Source organism: Arachis hypogaea, chromosome 15, assembly GCF_003086295.3.
Source record: "Arachis hypogaea cultivar Tifrunner chromosome 15, arahy.Tifrunner.gnm2.J5K5, whole genome shotgun sequence".
NCBI classification, from domain to species: domain Eukaryota; kingdom Viridiplantae; phylum Streptophyta; class Magnoliopsida; order Fabales; family Fabaceae; genus Arachis; species Arachis hypogaea.
The window spans coordinates 118,853,176-118,860,911 of NC_092050.1; the positions used below are offsets into that span (position 1 = coordinate 118,853,176).

At 31.2% G+C, this 7,736-nt stretch overlaps 3 non-coding genes across 3 annotated transcripts; all 3 read right to left on the bottom strand.

Annotated features, from left to right (window-relative positions):
* Window positions 1–3,528: 3,528 nt before the first annotated feature.
* Window positions 3,529–3,602, bottom strand: TRNAI-AAU (transfer RNA isoleucine (anticodon AAU)). The gene has a single exon. It is a non-coding gene; the product is annotated as a tRNA-Ile (tRNA).
* A 2,003-nt stretch (window positions 3,603–5,605) lies between these two features.
* Window positions 5,606–5,679, bottom strand: TRNAI-AAU (transfer RNA isoleucine (anticodon AAU)). Its single transcript has one exon. It is a non-coding gene; the product is annotated as a tRNA-Ile (tRNA).
* A 1,983-nt stretch (window positions 5,680–7,662) lies between these two features.
* TRNAI-AAU (transfer RNA isoleucine (anticodon AAU)) lies at window positions 7,663–7,736 on the bottom strand. Its single transcript has one exon. It is a non-coding gene; the product is annotated as a tRNA-Ile (tRNA).

Sequence of the window (7,736 nt, forward strand, 5' to 3'; positions counted from 1 at the left end):
CCAACTTGACCCATGGAATATCAAGTTGCAATGCATAGAAGAAAACGTTTCATATTGGTTCGAACCTTATACCCTGGTTTGATGGCCTATGTGCTAGCAAAACAACAAATATAGCATAGTTATGGTTCACAATATGAAGTGTTAAGAAGAAAATGAAATTCCGACAAGAAATTTGTTATATACAGTTGAAAAAGATTGTGGCAACTAAACTTAACTATAAGATATCTTTTGGTACGACATATCTAAAATATAAGTTGTAAGGGTAATGTGTGCTAAAATCTTGTACTAAAAAGAATACCAATATCACCCCTTGGATTGGATAATTAGCTTGTTTTCTTTATGACATTAGAGTATAGACCAAATTTTGAATTAGAAGAATGGCGCCAAACCTTTGCATGGTCCAAAAAATGGTTGTTTAAGTGGAGTTCTAAGGTCAACGAATGATCGGAACTAAAACTTAGAGTTGAATTCAACCACAATTGAAGTCTTCTTTTTATTGTCTTTCTTAGCATTGTTGGTTGATGCATTAAAGGATGCTATGTTTATAAACAATTAACAGAGAGTAACATTATGTTTTCTTTTGTGTTGTCTTTATTTAATATTTATCACTCTCAATAGTAGCAAACAATTTTTGAGTGATATATTTAACTAATAAACTGGGAAAAAGTTTAGGGGGCCAGCAACTTATTAAAATTCTGGCCAGCATGTAACAGCAAAGAAAAGTGAGTCATTGGATGAAATCTCACACCAATCTCACACCATTAAAAATCGTTATTGATGGTTATTTGATGGCTAAAATCACAAAAGTTCTGTCCTCCTAGCACTCCTCATAAAACTGGAATAATCTAAAAATCTTACTTCATTTGATGACATAGTGGAAATCCAAACTCCTCCATATCATCCACATGAAATCTACTTATGAAACAAAATTAAGATTAGAAAGTTTTATAATTTATCCTTCACTTGAATGCATCGAGATATTTAAAAACAATTGGCAAGAGTTAACTTTCATTTGGATTTTGATTTATGGCCCTCTTAGCAATAAGGAAGAATGGGATGTGATTGTTAAGTTGGTAACATAAAGAGTATAAATTTCAAAACACTAATCTATGTAAATTTGCAAGAAGTTTGCTTTTTTACCAAGTATATAGAACTTGTCAAAAACATGTACTTTCAAGTATTAGGGATAGAGCTTCCATCAATTTTTCTACATGTTCCGGCAAACTTTTTTGATAGGAAGACAATTATGTAGTACCATAACAAGTGCTATAATTTGCTCCATATACGTATTGTTTGGTAGAAATGTGTTTTAAAACTTCCATCGTATCGTTGTTAAGGTTTATACGCAATTCAATTTCTTTCTTGGAACAAAAACTTATAAAAGATAAAAAGGAACATATCAACACTCCTCGACATGGATAGGCCATTATTTTTATACTCTGAAAATTCATGGGTTTAAAAAACAAAGTTCTTCTAATGGCCCATGCAGGTCTCGAACATGTGACCTTCGCATTATTAGCACGCGCTCTAACCACTGAGCTAATAGGCTACATATTTCTTTTCTTAGTTTATCAACATGTATAAAACTTTTAATTTCCCTGTTAATTCCTGTTTAATAAAAGTTTTCATATTCTATTTCTATAATCATCAGGGTGTATCACAGCACATTAGTGATATCATTATATATCTGTTGTGGTATTCCAGTATTAGGTGTATTTTGCCCTGCTTGATTCGGAAGAAAGAGCTAGAATTAATATATAAATAATTAACAAATCATTAAAACAGGGCGATATATTCAATGTCTTTGCTTGTGAGAAAAAAAGTACGCGAATTAGGAAAATTAGAAAAAAAAAAATCTTTGAACATATAAGGAATTTTGTTTAGTTGGTGTGCACTAAAGAATATGATATAAATTTCGCACCTCGTATTATATTTGAGAGCTTGCATATTATGTTCAAAAGTTATAGCATATCCAGCTCGTTTGCCAAGGTTAAAATGTAAAACGAGAACGTTATGGTGAACAACGCTTAAGATACCATAGAACTCCCATTTGCTTTTTCCGACTTGACCCATGGAATACCAAGTTACAATGCATAGAAAAAACGTTTCATATTGTTCGAACTTATACCCATGATTTTTTATGCCTAATGTGCTAGCAAAACAACAATATAGATAGTTATGGTTCATAATATGAGTTGTTAGAAGAAAATAAAATTCGATAAGAATTTTATTATTACAGTTGAAAAAGATTGTGGCAACTAACTTACTATAATGATAGGTTTTGGTACGAAGATATCTAAAATTGAAGTTGTAAGGGTATGTGTGCTAAATCTTGTACTAAAAGAATACCAATATCACCCTTAGATTGGATAATCAGCTTTTGTTTTCTTTATGACATTAGAGTATAGACCAAATTTTTATTAGAAGAATAGCGCCAAACCTTTGCATGGTCAAAAATGGTTGTTTAAGTGGAGTTCTAAGGTCAACGAATGATCGGAACTAAAACTTAGAGTTGAATTCAACACAATTGAAGTCTTCTTTTTTGTCTTCTTAGCATTGTTGGTTGATGCATTAAAGGATGCTATGTTTATAAACAATTAACAGAGAGTAACATTATGTTTTCTTTTGTGTTTGTCTTTATTTAATATTTATCACTCTCAATAGGTAAGCAAACAATTTTTGAGTGATATATTTAACTAATAAACTGGGAAAGTTTAGAGGGCCAGCAACTTTATTAAATTCTGGCCAGCATGTAACAGCAAAGAAAAGTGAGTCATTGGATGAAATCTCACACCAATCTCACACCATTAAAATCGTTATTGATGGTTATTTGATGGCTAAAATCACAAAAGTTGCTGTCCTCCTAGCACTCCTCATAAAACTGGAATAATCTAAAAATCTTACTTCATTGATGACATAGTGAAATCCAAACTCCTCCATATCATTCCACATGAAATCTACTTATGAAACAAATTAAGATTAGAAAGTTTATAATTTATCCTTCACTATGAATGCATCGAGATATTTAAAAACAATTGGCAAGAGTTAACTTTCATTTGGATTTTGATTTATGGCCCTCTTAGCAATAAAGGAAGAATGGGATGTGATTATTAAGTTGGTAACATAAAGAGTATAAATTTCAAAACACTAATCTATGTAAATTTTGCAAGAAGTTTTGCTTTTTTTACCAAGGTATATAGAACTTGTCAAAAACATGTACTTTCAAGTATTAGGGATAGAGCTTCCATCAATTTTCCTTACATGTTCCGGCAAACTTTTTGATAGGAAGACAATTATGTAGTACCATAACAAGTGCTATAATTTGCTCCATATACGTATTGTTTAGTAGAAATGTGTTTTAAAAACTTCCATCGTATCGTTGTTAAGGTTTTATACGCAATTCAATTTCTTTCTTGGAACAAAAACTTATAAAAGATAAAAAGGAACATATCAACACTCCTCGACATGGATAGGCCATTATTTTTATACTCTGAAAATTCATGGGTTTAAAAAACAAATTTCTTCTAATGGCCCATGCAGGTCTCGAACCTGTGACCTTCGCGTTATTAACACGACGCTCTAACCAACTGAGCTAATAGGCCTACATATTTCTTTTCTTAGTTTATCAACATGTATAAAACTTTTAATTTCCCTGTTAATCCGTGTTAATAAAAGTTTTCATATTCTATTTCTATAAATCATCAGGGTGTATCACAGCACATTAGTGATATCATTATATATCTGTTTGTGGTATTCCAGTATTAGGTGTATTTTGCCCTGCTTGATTCGGAAGAAAGAGCTAGAATTAATATATAAATAATTAACAAATCAATTTAAAACAGGGCGATATATTCAATGTCTTTGCTTGTGAGAAAATAAAAGTACGCGAATTAGGAAAATTAGAAAAAAAAATCTTTGAACATATAAGGAATTTTGTTTAGTTGGTGTGCACTAAAGAATATGATATAAATTTCGCACCTCGTATTATATTTGAGAGCTTTGCATATTATGTTCAAAAGTTATAGCATATCCAGCTCGTTTGCCAAGGTTAAAATGTAAAACGAGAACGTTATGGTGAACAACGCTTAAGATACCATAGAACTCCCCATTTGCTTTTTCCGACTTGACCCATGGAATACCAAGTTACAATGCATAGAAAAAAACGTTTCATATTGTTCGAACTTTATACCCATGATTTTTTATGCCTAATGTGCTAGCAAAACAACAAATATAGCATAGTTATGGTTCATAAATATGAAGTTGTTAAGAAGAAAATAAAATTCGATAAGAATTTTATTATTACAGTTGAAAAAGATTGTGGCAACTAACTTAACTATAATGATAGGTTTTTGGTACGAAGATATCTAAAATTTGAAGTTGTAAGGGTAATGTGTGCTAAATCTTGTACTAAAAGAATACCAATATCACCCTTAGATTGGATAATTAGCTTTGTTTTCTTTATGACATTAGAGTATAGACCAAATTTTTATTAGAAGAATAGCGCCAAACCTTTGCATGGTCAAAAAATGGTTGTTTAAGTGGAGTTCTAAGGTCAACGAATGATCGGAACTAAAACTTAGAGTTGAATTCAACCACAATTGAAGTCTTCTTTTTATTGTCTTTCTTAGCATTGTTGGTTGATGCATTAAAGGATGCTATGTTTATAAACAATTAACAGAGAGTAACATTATGTTTTCTTTTTGTGTTTGTCTTTATTTAATATTTATCACTCTCAATAGGTAAGCAAACAATTTTTGAGTGATATATTTAACTAATAAAACTGGGAAAAGTTTAGGGGGCCAGCAACTTATTAAATTCTGGCCAGCATGTAACAGCAAAGAAAAGTGAGTCATTGGATGAAATCTCACACCAATCTCACACCATTAAAATCGTTATTGATGGTTATTTGATGGCTAAAATCACAAAAGTTGCTGTCCTCCTAGCACTCCTCATAAAACTGGAATAATCTAAAAATCTTACTTCATTTGATGACATAGTGAAATCCAACTCCTCCATATCATTCTACATGAAATCTACTTATGAAACAAATTAAGATTAGAAAGTTTTATAATTTATCCTTCACTATGAATGCATCGAGATATTTAAAAACAATTGGCAAGAGTTAACTTTCATTTGGATTTTGATTTATGGCCCTCTTAGCAATAAAGGAAGAATGGGATGTGATTGTTACGTTGGTAACATAAAGAGTATAAATTTCAAAACACTAATCTATGTAAATTTTACAAGAAGTTTTGCTTTTTTTACTAAGGTATATAGAACTTGTCAAAAACATGTACTTTCAAGTATTAGGGATAGAGCTTCCATCAATTTTCCTTACATGTTCCGGCAAACTTTTTGATAGGAAGACAATTATATAGTACCATAACAAGTGCTATAATTTGCTCCATATACGTATTGTTTGGTAGAAATGTGTTTTAAAAACTTCCATCGTATCGTTGTTAAGGTTTTATACGCAATTCAATTTCTTTCTTGGAACAAAAACTTATAAAAGATAAAAAGGAACATATCAACACTCCTCGACATGGATAGGTCATTATTTTTATACTCTGAAAATTCATGGGTTTAAAAAACAAATTTCTTCTAATGGCCCATGCAGGTCTTGAACCTGCGACCTTCGCGTTATTAGCACGACGTTCTAACCAACTGAGCTAATAGGCCTGCATATTTCTTTTCTTAGTTTATCAACATGTATAAAACTTTTAATTTCCCTGTTAATCCGTGTTAATAAAAGTTTTCGTATTCTATTTCTATAAATCATCAGGGTCTATCACAGCACTTTAGTGATATCATTATATATCTGTTGGTGGTATTCCAGTATTAGGTGTATTTTGCCCTGCTTGATTTGGAAGAAAAGCTAGAATTAATATATAAATAATTAACAAATCAATTTAAACAGGGCGATATATTCAATGTCTTTGCTTGTGAGAAAATAAAAGTATGCGAATTAGGAAAATTAGAAAAAAAAAAATTCTTGAACATATAAGGAATTTTGTTTAGTTGGTGTGCACTAAAGAATATGATATAAATTTCGCACCTCGTGTTATATTTGAGAGCTTTGCATATTATGTTCAAAGTGATTCATATCCAGCTCGTTTGCCAAGGTTAAATGTAAAGGAGAACGTTATGGTGAACAACGCTTAAGATACATAGAACTCCCCATTTGCTTTTTCCGACTTGACCCATGGAATACAAGTTACAATGCATAGAAGAAAACGTTTCATATTGTTCGACTTTTACCCATATTTTTTATGCTAATGTGCTAGCAAACAACAATATAGCATAGTTATGGTTCACAATATGAAGTTGTTAAGAAGAAAATGAAATTCGATAAGAATTTTATTATTACAGTTGAAAAAGATTGTGGCACTAACTTAACTATATGATAGGTTTCTGGTACGAGATATCTAAAATTTGTAGTTGTAAGGGTAATGTGTGCTAAATCTTGTACTAAAAGATACCAATATCACCCCTTAGATTGGATAATTAGCTTTTGTTTTCTTTATGACATTAGAGTATAGACCAAATTTTGATTAGAAGAATGGCGCCAAACCTTTGCATGGTCAAAAAATGGTTGTTTAAGTGGAGTTCTAAGGTCAACGAATGATCGGAACTAAAACTTGGAGTTGAATTCAACCACAAATGAAGTCTTCTTTTTATTGTCTTTCTTAGCATTGTTGGTTGATGCATTAAAGGATGCTATGTTTATAAACGATTAACAGAGAGTAACATTATCTTTTCTTTTTGTGTTTGTCATTATTTAATATTTATCACTCTCAATAGGTAAGAAAACATTTTTTGAGTGATATATTTAACTAATAAACTGGGAAAAGTTTAGGGGGCCAGCAACTTTATTAAATTCTGGCCAGCATGTAACAGCAAAGAAAAGTGAGTCATTGGATGAAATCTCACACCAATCTCACACCATTAAAATCATTATTGATGGTTATTTGATGGCTAAAATCACAAAAGTTGCTGTCCCCCTAGCACTCCTCATAAAACTGGAATAATCTAAAATCTTACTTCATTTGATGACATAGTGAATCCAAACTCCTCCATATCATTCTACATGAAATCTACTTATGAAACAAATTAAGATTAGAAAGTTTTATAATTTATCCTTCACTATGAATGCATCGAGATATTTAAAACAATTGGCAAGAGCTTAACTTTCATTTGGATTTTGATTTATGGCCCTCTTAGCAATAAAGGAAGAATGTGATGTGATTGTTACGTTGGTAACATAAAGAGTATAAATTTCAAAACACTAATCTATGTAAATTTTACAAGAAGTTTTGCTTTTTTTACTAAGGTATATAGAACTTGTCAAAAACATGTACTTTCAAGTATTAGGGATAGAGCTTCCATCAATTTTCCTTACATGTTCTGCAAACTTTTTTGATAGGAAGACAATTATGTAGTACCATAACAAGTGCTATAATTTGCTCCATATACGTATTGTTTGGTAGAAATGTGTTTAAAACTTCCATCTTATCGTTGTTAAGGTTTTATACTCAATTCAATTTCTTTCTTGGAACAAAACTTATAAAGATAAAAAGGAACATATCAACACTCCTCGACATGGATAGGCCATTATTTTTATACTTTGAAAATTCATGGGTTTAAAAAACAAATTTCTTCTAATGGCCCATGCAGGTCTCGAACTTGCGACCTTCGCGTTATTAGCACGGCGCTCTAACCAACTGAGCTAATAGGCC